The sequence below is a fragment of the Monodelphis domestica genome, chromosome 2, assembly GCF_027887165.1.
Source record: "Monodelphis domestica isolate mMonDom1 chromosome 2, mMonDom1.pri, whole genome shotgun sequence".
Classification (NCBI taxonomy): Eukaryota; Metazoa; Chordata; class Mammalia; order Didelphimorphia; family Didelphidae; genus Monodelphis; species Monodelphis domestica.
The window spans coordinates 191,885,493-191,903,424 of NC_077228.1; the positions used below are offsets into that span (position 1 = coordinate 191,885,493).

General features: G+C 37.8%; 1 protein-coding gene across 7 annotated transcripts in view; it reads right to left on the bottom strand.

Moving 5' to 3' along the window:
- Positions 1–17,932, bottom strand: part of LUC7L3 (LUC7 like 3 pre-mRNA splicing factor) — a 55,986-nt gene that overhangs the window by 7,043 nt on the left and 31,011 nt on the right. Inside the window, exons 12-13 of one of the 7 annotated variants that reach the window (XR_008916345.1) lie at positions 7,217–7,400; positions 6,833–6,877 (exon numbers count right to left, since the gene is read on the bottom strand). The exons of 3 other annotated variants lie outside the window; for them this stretch is intronic. The gene's annotated coding sequence lies outside the window, so the exon portion shown is untranslated. Of the gene's footprint in view, positions 1–6,258; positions 7,401–17,932 lie in introns of those variants that run through there. 3 more of the 7 variants (XR_008916344.1, XR_008916343.1, XR_461980.3) reach the window with 3 other exon arrangements.

Consider the following 17,932-nt stretch of genomic DNA (forward strand, 5'->3'; position numbering starts at 1 on the left):
CCACACACAGATGCAATTCTATTCAGGGAACTCCAGGGGTTCCCTATTAAAGGGTTAAATATAATCACCTGTCATTTAAAGCCCATCACAAACTGATCCCAACCTAGCCTCCAGCTTTATTACACATTACTCATCTTCAAATCCACTAAGATACAATTAAACTGGCCTTCTTTCTACTGTTTTTCATACACACCAATCCATCTCGTCTTCATGCCTAGAATTTACTCCCTCCTCCCATCCACCTCTTAAAATCCTTAGGTTCTTTCCTTGAGGATTTCCAAAGTCAAAACAACCACTTTCTACATAAATCTTTTCCTGATCCTCCTTCCCTGTGGCTGTTAGTGCCTCTTATCCCAAATCCACTCCTATGCCCTCTTTATATACGTATGTATGTATGTATGTATGTATGTATGTATGTATGTATGTACGTACGGTTGCCCTAGGTAGTAAGCTGCTTGAGGACAGAGACTGTTTCTTTACTGCTCTTGTATCCCCAGTACCTAATGCAGTGCCAGATAGTTAAGTACTTAATAAATGTTTGTTGATTGTACAATCAGCTTGATTTGAGGTCTTTTCCAGGAACAGAAAACTACAGCTCCAAAGCAGGAAAGGATAAATCAATCTGATATTAAGGGCATTAACTGGAGATAAACATAAGTGATCAGGAAAGACCAAAGGTCAAGAGGGACAAAGGATTTTAGGGGATGACCCATTGGACTTTGTTTCAGGTTGAGTCCTTGAGTTATCGACTTGGGCAATGAAGACAGGGAAGAGGAATATATTAATCAACAAAGCATTTTTTAAGTATTATGTGCCAGGTATTGTGCTTGGGATAGGGCAGCATTGGTGAACCTTTTAGAGACCAAGTGCCCAAACTGCACATTCAAGCCTCCTGTGAGGCCCCCCTCCCCCCTCTCACCCCTCCCCTCTGCAATTACCCCAGAGCAGAGGAAGTACTTCCATTGGGCAGCTAGGCAGAGGGGAATTGTCCCTAGGTAAGGTGGAGGGGGAACAGACCAGCCCCCTCTGCTGTGGGGGAATGTTGGATAGAGCATAATGCCAAAAATTAGTCTCTGTCTTGATGCCATTCTATTAAATATACAGGTAGGATAGACAAAATAGATACAAGAATGAGGGGGTTGGGAGGGGAAGTTCTGCTACTATGAGAAGCTGGGGGATATTAGGCAAAGCTTCTCATAGAAAACTGCATGTGAGCTGAATCCTAAAGGAAATTAGGGAATCTAAGAGAAGGGAGAACCTTCCACACGAGGACAAGAAACGGACTGCCATTGTCAGGTCAATTTAGTTCATAGGGGGAATGAAAGAGTCATGGGCAGTAAGGATAGAAATGCAAGCAGGGGCAGGCTGTGAAGGGGTTTTAAATATACATTGAAGTCTATCATTAATAAGGCAAGAGTGAAGTTTATTGCCTATATCTGGGAAACAGTCATGAACTCTGGCTCAGTTTTACATGCTATAGTTTTTTCATATGTACAATGGGGAAGAATTATGACATTTTCACCTAGACTCAAAAGAATAAATGAACTTTGAGTACCCTCAAAATAACCAAGTTTTAAGGTCCTAAGATGTCCCTAAATACAGAAGGGCCCATGATTGGGATGCATGAACAATGTTTTATGAAATAAGGGTACTCCCTCCAAACCTGCTTTCAGGAAAGGCTTAGCCACATTCACAGGGCAAGACATATTATTACTGATAACAACTTAAAATGTCTCCCCTCTAAAAAGTACTATTTTAAGAGAGGCAAAATCTTTCAGCTAAAGCAATCCTGTATCCCATAATATGAATAGAAATTTCAAGGTGAGGCATATTTTCCCTTTTAAATAAGAATTTATGTATTATCAAAACACTTATAGAATATGCATTAAATAAATTTTATCTTCTATTGTTCTAAAATTTCATCAACATCTTCTAATCTAGTCTGTCATACATTCAAATTCCCCGGACCCAATACTTTGTGTCAGTAATGATGTCTCAAGGCCCAAAACGGATAGCGGCCACATTAGTTAGTAAATGTTGAGCTTAAAGATATGATCTCTGCTCTTCCAGGTGGGGGATCTATTTTTTTACTTGGAGGAGGTCTCATCTTCAATTTCAATGTTTCTGAAACGACACTAAATAGCTTCCTGGGTAAGGCTGGCTAGATTATGAAGGGACAGGTCTTGGCTTTTTTCCATATGTCAAAGAGATATATTCCCAGACTTGTGGTGTTGGAAAGGGATTAAGCAGCCTGTAAAGGCCCCAAGACCTCTCCCTCCCATATCCTCCATAAAATTTCTCCCACTTCTTTAAATGATCTCTTTTGGTAACATGGTTCACCTCTTATATCCTTCACTGAACTCAAAGGGGTTAGGAGATATAGGAGGTCATTGCTATAGTCATTCATTCACTCAGCATTTATAAGGAGTCACTCTCCCCCAATCCCTGCAAACTCCCAGCTAATGTTGGACTCTTCCCTGTTCAGAATTCTCATAGTAATTTTTCTAGATTTCTCCACTGCACCAATATTCCTGTTCCACAATTTCCTGGCACATCCCCATCCCCAGACACACACAAAACAGTCCAAAGGCAGAGACTATGTCTTGTTCATCTTTGTCTTCCAAAGCACCCAGCACAATGCTTTGAGCATGGCATACATACATTCCACCATCTACTGAGGGCCTATTCTGTCCAAAGTGTCCTGCCAGGCACTGTGGAAATGGCAATCCATGAAAATATTTTTATTAAATGTCTAGAATGTACTAGGCATTGTGCTAGGTTGGAGATACAAATGTACATGTGAGGCAGGCAGTTCCTGCCCTCAAGGAACTTACGTATTACATCAGGGATACAGCATATTCATAGATAAATTAAGGCAGGATAGATCCAAGATGAACAGTGATTGTGGAAGGAGAAGTGGCACTAACAACAGTAGAGCCAGCAAATGCCCATTAAAGGTGGCACTTGAGCTGAACCATGGTGGAGTGTATTCCAAGAGGCAGGGGTCAGGCAAGAGAACATGCCAGGTATGGAAGAAACCCTGTCCAAAGGCATGGAGGTGGAAGATAAAAGTGTTATGTACTAGGAACAAAAATAAGGCCAGTTTGGCTGGATCATATGTGATGGGGGAGTAACATATAATCCAGAAGTAAAGATGAACGGGAGCCAGACAAAGGATTTAATTGCCAACCAGTGGAATTTACTGTTTATGCCAAAGACCAAAGGGAACCCCTGAAGTTTCTTGAGCAGGGGTGTGGCATAGTCAGCCTTGTGATTTGGGCATATTAATTTAGCAGCTATGTGGAAGAAGGATCAGAATAGAGACTAGTAGTAAAGAAGTCCAATTATTATGGCAAGGGGTCCAGTAAGGGATCATAAGGGTTTATGGCTGTGAGTGTAAAGATCGGAGTACGAAGAGATATTTAGGAAACATGATCAATAAGACTTGGCAACTGATTGGATGTAGAAGTGGTAAGGGAAAAGTGGAGAGTCTTGTGACTCCTGGGTAATCAAGTAGGGTGACTAGAAGAATAGTAATATCCATAGACAGAATCTTAACTTTTGTATGTCAAGGCAGCCTGGTAGAGCCTATGTATCCATTCTTAGAATGTTGTTTTTTTTTAAATGCATGAAATAGATTACAAAGGAAACCAATGATTCTGAAACACAATTATTAAAAACAAAATTCTCAAAAGTTCATAAACCCCAGGTTAAGACCCCCTGCTTTAAAGGAACAGGGTCACTGAGGGAGATGGACAGGGATTTGAGCAGAGACAATGTGTTCTGTTTGGAATATGCTAAATTTGAGGTGCATGTGGGACACATCCATGTGGAGGTGTCCAACAAAAATAGTTGGAGATGTGGGATGGGTATGTAGATTTTAGAGTCATCTGCATAGAGTTGACAACTGAGTCCATGGGAGCTGATGAAATCAAAAAGTATGAGAGAAGAGATAAGCTAGGGCAAAGACTACCTTAAGAAGTTTTTAAAAAAGAGGCATAGAAGAAGAGGCTTATACAAAAATAACCAGGAGGTAAGGGGGAAAAAATGAGATCTTAGGAGGGTGGAATGAGAAATCCAGAGGAGGAAACTTTTAGCAGAGTAAGATAAAATGCTGCAACCAAGTCTAGCTTTTCTGACTAATACCCTAGGAAAAATGCAAAAAGTGATAGATGAAGCAGAGCTAATAAAACCAAAAAGCAACACTACAATTCTCTACCCAATCTAAGACCACCAAGATGATGATCAAGAGCTCACAGGTGCTCTGGACAGAGGCAGGAGGTGGCAGAATGGTGGTTGGAGAGCAAAGTCTATATGAGACCTGATATAGAAGTAGGGCCAGGTATAGCCAACCAAATAACAAAAACAATTCTTTAAAAGGAAAAAGAGGAAGAATAAGCCAAGCCTAGTTTGTTCTTTGAGAAACAAGGGTTTGGAGGTACAAACTAGGGACCGAGACTCCCTATTCTCAGACCTTGGCCACCCTATATAGGTACATTGTCTCAGGGCAAGAGCAACAGTATTCAAAATTTAGTGGAAGCAGGACAAGAGCATAAATATCCCATATAAAAATGTTGGAGAAAAGGGGGGGTAAATGGTTCAATGGATAGAGAGCCAGGGCTAGATCAAGCATACATGGGTTTGAATCTAACTTCAAACAGTTACTAGCTAAGCTACATGACCAGAAAATGAGACTGGAGTCATCTGAAAATAAAGAAAAATCTTAATACAACACAATAATACCAAAAAAAAAATCAATATAAGGTTAAGAGCTAGAGATAAATTCAGAAGAAAATGATTTCACAAGAAGTCCAAGTAAAGACTAAAAAAATGCAAAATAAAAAATGTCTCCAAGAGCACATGGAAGAGAAATGAAAGTTGAGCTTGAGATTTAAAAAAAAAATTGCAGAGAAAATAGCTTAGAACACATAATAGAAAACCTTACTCAAGAACCTGATATGCTGGAAAAAAATATAATGAAACAAAAATAACCCAATGATTCAATGAGAAAAAAAAATATTAGAGCAGAAGGCAACTAGGTGGTTCAGTGGATTGAGAGCCAAGCTTAAAGACAGAAGGTCCTAGAGTCAAATCTGACTTCCAACACTTTCTAGGTATATGATTCTACACAAGTCATTTAACTCCCATAGCCCAGCCCTTGCTGTTCTTCTGCCTTGGAACCAATACACAGTATTGTTTCTAAGATGAAAGTTAAGGGTTAAAAAAAAATAGCAGTCAAATTTGACAAAATTGAATATAAGGGGTATATCTCTTCTCAAAAACAACTTGATTTGTAAACCCAGGTTTAGGAATTTTTTTTAAAGAATCAATAAAGTCCCAGAAAATTTACCTACCAAATGAAAAACATGGATACTGTATTTCAAGAAATCATTAAACTGCCTAGATTAGAAGCAGAAAGCAAGATGAAAATAGAATGTGTCCATTCTTTCACCTCTTGAAAGATCCCAAACTAAAAACATTCAAGAATGTCATTCAAAATCCAGAGCTTCCAATAAAGAAAAAAAATATTTCAAGAAGTCAAATACTGACAAATATAATCCTACAGGGTAAAAAATGAAACTTTAGTAAACAGAATTTTCAAGCATTCTTGAAGAAAACCTAAAAGTTGAGGCATTCTCTGAAATGCAAACAGAAAAGCTAAGAAACCTAGAAAGGTAAATATATTTGAGCAACTGGGACTAAATTATGAGGACCAAGTGCTTACATTCTAAAAAAGGAAAAGTGATATTTATTTAGTCCCTTTAGAATCTGATTCTATTCAAGGGTCACAGAAGAAGTAGGGTCTGAGTGAGTATGTTAGACTACAGCTGAAGTATCAAAGCCAGCAAAATTACCTAGTGGGGCAGGAACTAGATTAAAATGTAATTGGGAAATGCTTGACAAAATAAAATTACAGTATGGATGTTTATCTGTGGGTTTTCTAAATCAACATTCAGCCAACAGGGATTGGTTAACTCAGAATCTATCTACATGCCAAAGGAATTAGAAGTGGACATCTTATAAATCTGCTTTGTATCTGAAAAAGGCAAGAGGATGATGATCAGAGTTTGGTGTAGAAATACATTAAATTCATCAGGAAAATAAAAGGGTAAAAGGAAAAGGCAGTGGGGTGGGGGTTGGGGTGGGGGTTGGGGGGTGTAGAGCCAGGGAGGGAATAGTCACTGACAAAATGAGCTTCAGTTATGGAAGGTTGACCACTGAACTAGATGAAGAAGGGAAGGGCAAAAAAGATCAGACCCCTCCAATTCAGTAACCCATTATGATTTCAGAAGACTGAAGATGAAGCAAACTTCCCAGTAAAGAACAAGACATATGTTTTCATATACAAAGTGTTGATTTGTTTTGACTGTAACTTATTCCTTTGTGCAGATTGAGGAAGCAAATTAGTAGTTAGTGATAGTAACGCAAAAGAAAATAGCATAAATACATTAAAAATACACAGAAGAGAGGGCGTTCAGAAGAGATCACAAACAGAGCAGTTTTGTTACTATTATGACATTTAATGTACACTTCTAAAAAACAAATGGCATTTAACAATTCAGTTTCATATATAATCTTTTCTTTTAACTGTGTATTGAAATGTTCGTGTTTAAATTCATAATAAAAAAAGAAAATGTTAAAAAATATAAGGAGAGATCCCTTTTAGCTGCAAGGAATGGCACTCAATCAACGTGAATGAATGACTAAGGCCATTAGTCCATCCCCTCCAAGTTCCTGTTCTCACTTCATTCCCTACCATTCCTCTAGACTCCAGCCTCAGACACCAAGAACTGGTAACTGCTTTGACTAGTCTACTCCTGGGCACACCCACCTAGGCCTGAGCCTGCCTCCTCTTCCCCTCAGTGGCAGCAGTTTCCTGTAGAAAGGAAAAGCCCAGGACAAAGGGCGGAAAATCAAGTGAAACTTATGTATTTCACTGCCCTAGGGTTGGGCATCCAAAGTCTACTGCACTGTACCTCACCCCATCCCCACCCCCACCCATTTTCTTCCAAGGCCATGCCATCTGGAGGAATCCCACCCTTGGGTCCAGTGACACCCCTAGTATCAACAAGGCCATTTACTCTAATGATGGGTTCAACATGTTTAATGATTCCCCCAAAAACTTGGACCTTGAGGTGCCACCCCTTCCTCCTCCATGCAGATTCCCAGCCCAGGACTTTGCCCCTGCCCTTGCCCCTCCCAACCCTCCTCGCACCTGGGGATGGGAGAGAGGCTCCAGGAGCTCCAGCGCCTGTCTCCTCACGTTTAACATTGGGCGTCAGTGGATTTCAGATCCATCTTTTCCTGAGAACAACCCTGGATCTCTGCTAAGGCAGATGCCTATCAGGTAGGATGTTTGTTTCCCATTTGTGCTGTTATTGCTGTCACAGATGTGATTTCTGGGAAGGGGCAGAGAGAGGAGCCTCTTAGTATTAATGTACTAAAGGTTGGGCTTACCCTGAGGCATCAACTTGGAGGGGTCCTAATTATAGTTCACTACCAACTAGGGTGGGCCATCTCTCTCTAGAAGGAAATAAAAGGCTAGAACAGCACCTAGATGCAGTTCTGGAAAGAGTATATACTAGATAAGTATTTACTAACCAAAAATTAACCTATCTTGCTTATGTTTTTTCCAAGAGGCAAGAACAAAGGTCTGAGCCCCTGGGGCCTTAGGCTGTGGCCTACACAGGAGTATTTGGGGCATTTGAGGAAAAGGTGTTGAACTCTGAATAAAGCTTCCATTGATTGGTTAGCTAACACTAAACCATAGATGAAGGTCTATTCTGCCTCCCAATAATTCACACAACAGTGCCTGCATGCTACATGTTAGGAGGTGGGGAAATGGCCCTGCTAGAATTCTAAAGCTGGAAGAGATATCTAGCACAAGCCTTTCTTTCACTGCATGAAGAAAACTGAGAATCCTTGAAATGGCTTGCTCATTGTCATAAAGCCAATGACTAGCAGAGCCAAGCTTGGAACCTGGGTCTCCTATTCCAAGTCTAATGTTCTTGATCCTAATACCAGATAAACTGTTCCTGGCAATCCTGAAGTGGCCATTACTCCAACCTCATCATATATGAGGTGAAAGCAATAGTATACTGGAACTGGTGCTCATTTAGAAAGTAAACCCAGAACTCCTAAATGACTCTTTTTGCTTCAGTTGAACTTCTTATCAGTCATCATAGACACTGGGGATACTAAAACCACAGGTTCTTAACTTTTTTTGGTATTCTGGACCCCTTCTCATTAAATGACTAAAGGAAATGCTAAATTTGTTAGATGTTAGTACAACTAAAGATCCCCCCTTTCCCATTCAAGTTCATTGACCGCCCCCCAAATCTATCCACAGACTTATGGATCCACAGACCCCAGGTTAAGAACTTATGACTTAAATAAATGGACTGAGTAGAAAGCTGCATCTAATTTCAGGCTTTTTTTTTTTTTGCAATGATGGTTCATTTTGCTGAATTATTTTTCCTCTTATTATAAGGGATGACTCTTCAGGAAGCAAAGGGAAGAGGAAGAAATGTATATGATGTAAAATGATATCAATAAAAATATTTTAGAGAAATTATGAATACAAGTATTGAGAAAAGCATAGGAAGAACTTTTATAACTTGATGCAGGATGAAGTAAAACAGAATCAGGAAAACAACCTACACTGACATTATAAATGGAAAGAATAGGAAAAATTTAAACCCTGGGCAACTGTAATCACTAAATTCAGACATAAAAAAATAAGAAAATGCACCTTTCCCCCCCAAAGTGTATGGGGCATAAAACACTATACATATTATTAAGCCATTTCTTTTTAATTCTTGGTTACATGGAAGAGAGGGATATGTGTGGAAATGGAAATGATGTAAAAACAAGACATACACTTTTAAAAAGTAAATATAATTGCACTGAAATTGTCCTTATTGGAAGACATTCTCATACTATGTCAACACTTTAAAAAAAGACGTACTTTCTGTCTTGGCAATTGCAAGGTAGAAAAGCAGCAAGGGCTAGGCAACTGGGGTTAAGTGACTTGTCCAGGGCCACAGAGCTAGTTAGTATGTGAATCTAGATTTAAACTCAAGAGCCCTGGCTTTCTACAACAGAGCCATCTCATTGCTCCCCAATATTGTTCTTACAAGACTGTGGCAGGCCTTAATACTGATTTGGCTACCTACCCATATTTGTCTTCTATCATGTCTTTTAAAATCTGAGTTGGTGGTCCTTTAAATAATTCATTTTTTCTTCCTATCAAGATAATTTGTTTGCATTTTTAGAATTTCCTCTTCAAGGGGACAGGAAGTAATTTGATGATTCCTATTTCTAATAGGGTCATTACACAAAGGTAGCATAATGGAATAGCTGAACCCATTTGAGGCTTTACTTACAAATCTTACTTTTTCATTCATATGAAACAAGAGGGAGAAAGGGAAGGAGGGAGGAAGAGAGGGAGAGAGACAGAGATTATCTCTCTTGGACTTCGCCTGCAGATTTTTAGGCCATGGGATATCCTTTTCTTGAACTATGAAATTTTTTCTTCCAAAATCTGTGGGGTATACTACTAGACTGCCCATAAAAAAAAAATTCTAACATAGAATGGTCACTTTCTCTCAACATTTTCATTATTTCTACATAAGCAATCAATTCCTTACTGATAATCCTCTGATCTTTTGCCTTTTGAAAAATAAAATGATTCTAACAGTAAATCAAAATTATCAGCTACCCTGCTTTTTTGGCAGAGCTCCAACAGTTGCCTATTTAACTTAACTGCCTTCTCACTATTACAATGTCTCCATGCTAGATCTGTGATGTTTTTTAAGCTCATCTATTTATTCCTTTTGGTCACCTAACCAGTTGTATGCTTCCAAAATAGCATCATCTCTATTTCACCCTCCATTGACCACTAAATACTCTCCTGCCATGTGGTTTTTGTTTGTAGTATTATCTAATGAATAAAATCTTGGGCTAGAAATTAGGATCTAACTACTCTAGACTATAGTTCATCTTCAGTAAGTTAACTGCTCTGAATTTCAGTTTTGCCATATGTTATACCAAGAATAATCCCTGGTCTACCCTAAGGTGCTTGTTAGCACCTTGCTGCTAAATGAGGCTAACAACTGTGAAAATGACGTGGAAGTTAAGTGCTTTATGAATGCATGTTTTCTGACACTACCATCCTTCCTAGATTGGGAGTGGAATAACGCTGACCTGACAGATAACTGATCACATGTCTGACCCAGAAAAAAAGGAAAGGAAAGGGAGGAATCGGGAGGTAATTTTATGATTCCTATTTCTAGCAGGGTCTTTACACAGGAATCAGAATATATTGATTCATGAACTGAGTTCTCTTTATCTTGTGAATGAGGAAACTACAGCACTAACTTTGAGTGTTATAGTGACTTTGCCAAGAAACCAGGAGGGTCATCACACATGTCTATACTTGACAAGGGGAAAGAGCAGACTGGTGGCCTAAGCAGTTATTAAATGCTGCCTTCTGACGGCTTACTCTCAAAACATAAATGAGGAAAGATGTTAAAAAGAAACTAATTATTCCTATTCTCATCATAAGGACTGGGATAAAAACAGTACCACTTAGTGAGAACTGTACCCCAATGAAATATTCAAAATCCTAAAGATAACTTTTCTACTCTCCCAGAGCAGTAGCAAAACAGTAGAGATATGGTCCAGAAAATAATAATACAAGCCCCCCCTCCCCCATACCAATGAAATGGAGGCAAGGGTCTAAATGCAGGAATAATTCCACTAACAAATTCTGAGAACAAAGTTATCAGAGGAATTAAAGGAAGTTCCAAAATTTAATGCTGCCAAGCCTGAGGTCCAGGGTTGTGAAAAAGCTAATCTAGGCCCAACTAGGGGGATGAGGATGGTGAAGTGTGCACAGTTGGCTGAAAGGGAGTCAGGTATTGTTCCAGCCTTGGCAAAGAGGCTACATTGCAGGGATGCCAACTCGTCCACCACGTTAATGAACTACAAAATAATATTAGCCATCTCATTAAGTAGCCAGCTAAAGTCATATACTTAGTACATACTGAACATTTCATGCATATTTTTCAAATGTATATTCAGTTTTATAACATTTCTCAATTATCAGATACTATTATAATTACATAACCTCTATAAGCCTATTTCGTTGTCTACAGAAAGGGGAGAAACCTTGATTTAAGAAATATTTAAACACCCACCTACAAAGGGAAGGCACTATGCTAGGCAATGGAGACAAAAACAATGAAATAATCCCTGCCCTAAAGAACTTACACATAAAAGCATGTACAAAATAAATACAAGGCAATTTGGGGTTTCCAAAGATCCTAAAAGTCCAAGAATGGGGGAAAATCAGGGGAGGTCTTACGTTATTAGGTGGTACTTGAGCTGACAGGAAACTATTATCTATTATTTATATCTGCTTACTACTATTCTATTGTATATAACCTCAATCCCTGGTGAAGTAAATGCTTTTTTTTAAGTGCCATTTAAATAAGAGTTATTACCATGTGGAAGTCCAATAGAACTAGATTACTAAAACCTAATTTAGGTTAAAGTTTCAACTCTCGTACTTACTAACACTGGACAATTTCTCTGCCTCGGTTTTCTCATTTATAGAACAGTAACTGATATTTACATAGAACTCAGAGTTTCAAAACTACTACATACATAATTTCAGTGACTCTTTCTTCTAAGAGGTAAGTACTACAGGGTCTATTAACTCTATTTCACAAATGAGGAAATCAATACTCAGAAAAGTTGTGACTAGTCTATAATTAAGAAGTACTAGCAGCAGTAATATATACTCTACTCACAGGACTGAGAAAAATGTTTTATAAACTTTAAGCACTATAAGAAACGAGTTATTTTTATTCATCCCTAGAAACTTCCCCTTTTCTATTCAGAGTCCACATTCTACAAATTCATCCTGACTCTTCATTCTTCCTCACTGTAATAGTCAGCTACAGTCTACAATTTACTAATTACCAGTGTCAGGCACCATACCAAATGCTGATCTATTCTAATTCCACATCTGTCCATCTCTATTTACATAGCTACTTGCCTTAGTTTAGTTCCTTATTTCTCTCCTAGACAACTAAAATGGTCTCATTGGTCTGTCTCTAGTCTTCCTCTCTCTTAGTCTATCCTCCACACATCTGTCAGTGATTTTCCTAAAACACAAGTGCATCTCCCTTGCCTCAACTTCTTTGCAAAGGCCTCTCTCCTCCTGTAAAAAATGCTTTCCCTAATCTTTATCTGGAGGTATCTCCTAGGCCCTTTAAAGGCTTAGACTAAGTGCCACTCTTGACCCTCTCTAGTTTTTATACTCATCTTGTACTCTTCCCCTCCAACTGCTCCCTACTTTTCATATTTCACCAAATAGGATATAAGCTCCTAGAGAACTGTTCCTTTTTGCCTTTATAACCCTACCACATATACAGCAGGCACCTGTTGAACTGAAGCATATGGGGGAGGGGGGATGCTTGTGTGCTTACGGCTTTGGAGAAAAGGCAATGTACTGTGTAAACATTGGTTTTGGATTTGGGAGCTTAAATCTCAGTTCAGATGTTTTGAGTTTCTGTATAACCTCAGGCAAACTGCTTTGCCTTCCTAGGTCCATGCTAGATATCTATAATTCTCTTACCAGTTTATTAACCCATTAAAGTCCCCGGAAATCCCATGACCCAACTTCAGTGTCTGTGGCAAAGAAAAACAACATACTATAACAAACCTGGACAAAAAGATTGCAGTTGCTATGGTTCTCAACAGTCCAATACCTAACTTTGGGGCCAGTTATGCAATAACGTTGTCCACTATTTTGTAGGTAAGAGGAAACTAAAGCACTTCATTGGAGTTTGAACTATATGATATGCTTTTATATACCAAAAGTATTTTTTTGAATTTTATCTTTGAGTTGTAGCAATGTTGGAAATATGTTTCTCATTAAAGTGTAGGATTTTTTCCATATATGTCTTGTGTAGAATTTATATATGTATATCTATCTCTATATATATCTATTAAAAAAACACCCAATCACCCCAATTACCCACCAATAACTGAAGACATAAGACAAAGAAGATATCAACATGCAGCAACACATTCCTTGGCCAGCAATAATTCAATTAAAGTGACACAGAACTATGCCATTCACCACCTTTGTCCATCAGGAAATGAAGAAGCATGACACTGGCCAATTGACTCTACACTAAACTGTGCTGGTGGTAGAGGAGAAACAAAGCATTTCTTAAAACATTACTATAAAATATTTTAAGTATGTTGAGGCTCTTTGCTCATGGATTACAAACATTTCCTCCCTGGTTCACACTGTACTTTAAAAATACTTTGTCAGCTTCTTTATCCTGTTTTGCTAATTAAGAAAAATTAGTTTCACTTGTGAGAGTAATTACTACTCCTTTCATGTATTTTTTTCTTGGGGGGGGGGGGGGGGAACACAGGGGAATGAACATTTGTAGTTAAAAAAAATCTTATGCCTCTTCTTGTTGTTAAAGCCCCAGAGCAGAAGCATGGGGCCAAAAAGATTATGTACTATGCTTCACAGCTATTACTTTTCTTGACTTTCCCAAAAGATTATGAAGAAGATATACATGCAAAAAAAGCCCCTAAGGATCTGGCCCCTCCACCACCACCATTTCTTCCCGGAGCAGAAAATGACACCAGTGCAGGTGAGACCTTAGTCCATACATAGAAATAAAAGTCCTTTCCTGTTCCTTTCTCTGGAAGCTATCAAAAATTTCAAGCTGAGCCTAGTCCAAAAAATGAAACTATTCCTGTTGAGGAAAGTTCTCTCCCAAGTCTGGAGGATAGCGAGTCCCTCATCACAGGAGACTAAAAAAATCACAGTCCTCTGCACCAAAATAACTCATGAGGCTAGCTGATGCCTTAGCCAAAGTGCCTCTGTGGAAAGGCTATTTGTGGACTTGAATCAGAAGTCTTGGATCTGAGATTTCATTAGCATTGAGATTCTGTGCAAGTCATCTTTCTTTGTTGAACTTGCTTCTTTTATCTTTGAAACCATCAAATTATTATCTGTATTACTTATCTCAAAACTCTGAATTAAGTATCGAATAAACTACATTATGTTTAGAAGCAACAACCCAATTAGCATTATATAATCCAACACAAATGCTAATATATTTCTTACATGCCTGCTACATTTGTAATAGCCTAAGCCAAACATAATTAAGCAGCCATATAAGTGCTAGAAATCACGTATTCCATAACCAAATCTTAATTTTAGGTTGGCCTATGCCTCTGCTTTTATTATTGGAGAGTTAATAGCAGTATGCAATACAAATGAATGTTGTCCTCACAAAAATTATCACTTAAATTTCTGAGTAACTTAGAGCTGGTGCTTAAAGTCAGAAAGCAGAGTTCCAGAGAGAATGACTTCATCGAAATTGAACTGGACAGACAAAAACTGACTTATCAGGACCTATTGCAAGTGAGTTATCGGGAATTAGAAATTAACTTCGACCAAGTGGAGAAGATTAGAAAATTACCCAACCCACTGCTCAAAAAGGTAAGTTTCCAAAATCAATACCAAATTGAACCATTGGTTGGAGTTATATTTGGTTAAGTAAAGGGTTCACATTCATTTGGGGGCAAAAAAATCAAAGTAAGGATACACTATTAATCATGTTCTAAAGCATAAAGCTCAGTGTAAAAATCTTGGGTTCTGTTGGTTAGGAACTATGTGCCTTTGGGCAAATCACTGATGAGTGGAGAAATAGAGGAAACTATCAACACTTCAAAACAATATGAAGATCTTATTTTACTAGTAGCACTGATGATTTGTGCACCAAATAAAACTTTCAAAATGTTTAGGTACAAAAGTTTTGTAGTCATCCCATTTGCTTCATAAGTCTCATGGCAGAATGAAACGATCAACAGTGATGGGAGTACCCAAATAACCTGCCTTTGTTTCCTCAGCAGAAGTTAGTTTTAGAAAATCCTAATTGTTATTACTGGATTGCATAATAGTTCTAATACTTGGGAGAATTATGACAATACAAAGTTTTCCTCCTTTGTCAATTGAAAAAAATTAAAGCCCCATTTTAAAATTGTATTTTTTTTAAGTCTCATTTTCTTGGCAATTCTGATGCATGCCATGGTTGTTGAGAAAGCTTTGTTTTCTGACATATACCCTGGCATGAGATTTCTTTAGAAATGTGCAGCATAGATTGTATAGGGATTCATTGGGAAATTCTGAAAAATTGTAGGATGGGAGGAAAGGGGAACCATATGACCAAAATAGGAAGAACTAGTCAAACTGGCTTCAGCACTAACTTGTAGAAAAGTGAAATGTTAGCAAACAATCCTTTCCTGTATCTTTATGTTTCCATAATGATTATACATATTAATCAAAGACAAGTACAGATTTCTTTCATTCTTCACTGACATAAGGACAAAGATATTTCAAGACTACAGAAATTTCAAGAACTAAAACTAGTTCTAGTGAACCATGACCATGGTGTGACAGAATCTACACCATCACTGATAGAAAAACCCTGCTACAATCATGTTGCTGCAAAAATGACTTATTAAGCCAAATTGTATTGCTATGGATCAAGAATCTGGTTCTACTTCCAGCTCCTACCTGTGATCCTTGGCAAGATCTAGTTACTCATCTACATTTTTTCTAAACTTCAATTTCTTTTCTTCCCACCTCCCTCCACCCCCCAAAGAGTGGGTTATATATTTTGTTTTGCTAAGGGAAAAGAAAGTCCACAGATGTTCTTAGACCAGTTGATATACATCAGTACTTCGTTAAACAGAAATACACAAAACAACATCCATCCACCAATAATTTATCATCTTCTAATACCTGGTTGTTCAGTAAGCAACTAGGTCTTAAACCCTTATTTTCCCACACTGACTTGAACTATCAGGGAAGTGTCAAGGAGTGGGTAAAGTTAGTAGTTATGGTATCTCACCTTACATATATAACTACCACGATTCCACAGTGGGCAACTCTGGTCCCTGAACAATCATGGAACCAGTGGGCCCTTTGCTTAAAGCCAAACTAGTATCTGAATTCTCCAAATTTAACATTTCATTTGACTTTAACATTTCAGTAACTGAATTTCTAAGTTGTTAAGTGTTCAATAACCCCTCAAAATGACAAGCCTATCCTGGCATCTTGGTTATCCAAATGTACTTTTTATATACAAATACTTAATACCAGTTATTTTCTTCTACTATGCAATGCTGTCCAAGTGGCTTCCTTTAATGGCTTCTAGTTAAGAAATGCTTTGCTTAGTTTATGTAAGCACTTAATGTATGTTACTAATGAAAACAAACTTGAAGAGACAGTTGGTTTAAAATACCAACCTAAGTCAAACTAAAAAAAAATGACTACATAAGAAATCCTTTGCAGATTACACATTCAAATAAAATATATAAAGCATCTAAAATTTGGTGTTTATACTACTGCTCAACTGTATTAATGTGAATAATGGACTAGCTTATTTCTTCTATGCAGAATGTCATGGTACTCTTTTTAGAAATAAATCTACATAACTGATCATTAGATTCAATGCCCCAAATACAAAACAAGGTAAAATTTTGAAATAAATGTGACTCAAGCACGAAATAGAAAACAAGTTGGGAAATACTTTACAAGTTGAAAACTGGTTTGTGAATTGTTTTGCCTACCCTTTGCATCAACTAAAACATCCTAATTTTTAAGTTACTGTCATGTCACTTAACCTTTTTTGTACCCAAGACTCCTTTAGCAATCTTGTAAATCCTATGGATCCCTTCTCAGAAGGTCTTTAAATGATTTTTTAAAAAGGATTAAAAAAAATCAATGGCACTGAAATGTAGCTATCAAAATGATAAAAATTAAAACTTCACAAAAGAACTCCTATGAGTTTGAAAAACATAACAAAACAAAAACTACCAAGTTAGGAAGCTACTGAGAACCCATCAGTCCTTTGAGAGTCTAACATTGGAGCAGTTAAATTATTTTACTGTAATCCTAACACTAATCAATATATTCTCTTAGTGTATGTAAAATATACTTGCAGGAATTTGCCATTTGAAAAGCATTGTTTGTTTAAAAGTTAATACTTTTAACTCTGAAATGATAGAGAATGGAGAGTCAGGCTTAGAATTGGAAGTTCAAATCTCACCACAGATACTTCCTAGCTATGTGACTCCGGGCAAGTCACCTAACTCCAACTGTCCAGCCTTTACCACTCTTTTGTCTCAGAATCGATAACTTAGTATTGACTCTAAGGCAGAAGGTAAAAATTTATTTAAGGGGAAAAAATGATAGGGAAAGAAACTGATTAAAATGATAAAAATAAGTAATATGTAAGTAAAAGTAACATATAGATAAGATTACTCAAATAAACAATAGAAAAGAATCTGCTCCCTTGGATCCTCAAGATATGTTCACTTAGTCCACTTCTCCCTTCCACAAAGCCAGCATACCTTCTACTTTTAACATATTTTCTTAACCTTTTTTCCCCCCTTTGGTGTCCTGGATCCTTTTGGCAAACATTTAACCTTTTCTCAGAATTTTTAAATAATCAAAGGAAATTCTAAATTTTAACTTAGAGGTTAGTAAAAATACAAATACAAATTCTTTCCCCCATCCAAATTCACAAACCCCCTAAAATCCATCAATGCGTCCCAGGTTAAGAACTCTGGTCTGGTAGTAGTCTCTCGGTAACCGAGGATGACGATTGTCTTTGTGCATGAAGATTTAAGTGGAAAAGTCGATGCACAGAGAGTCCCACTCTCTCGGCGTTGGAAGCCTAGGTCTAGTGGCACAAAGTCATTACACTTGGAGACTTCCTCACTTAAAAAATATGCTAAATATCTAGGAAATGCTGGTACCAAAGTAGGCCTCACCAACTTGGAGTACAAGCAGCCCAGGCTTAGCTGGGAGTTTGCCATAAAG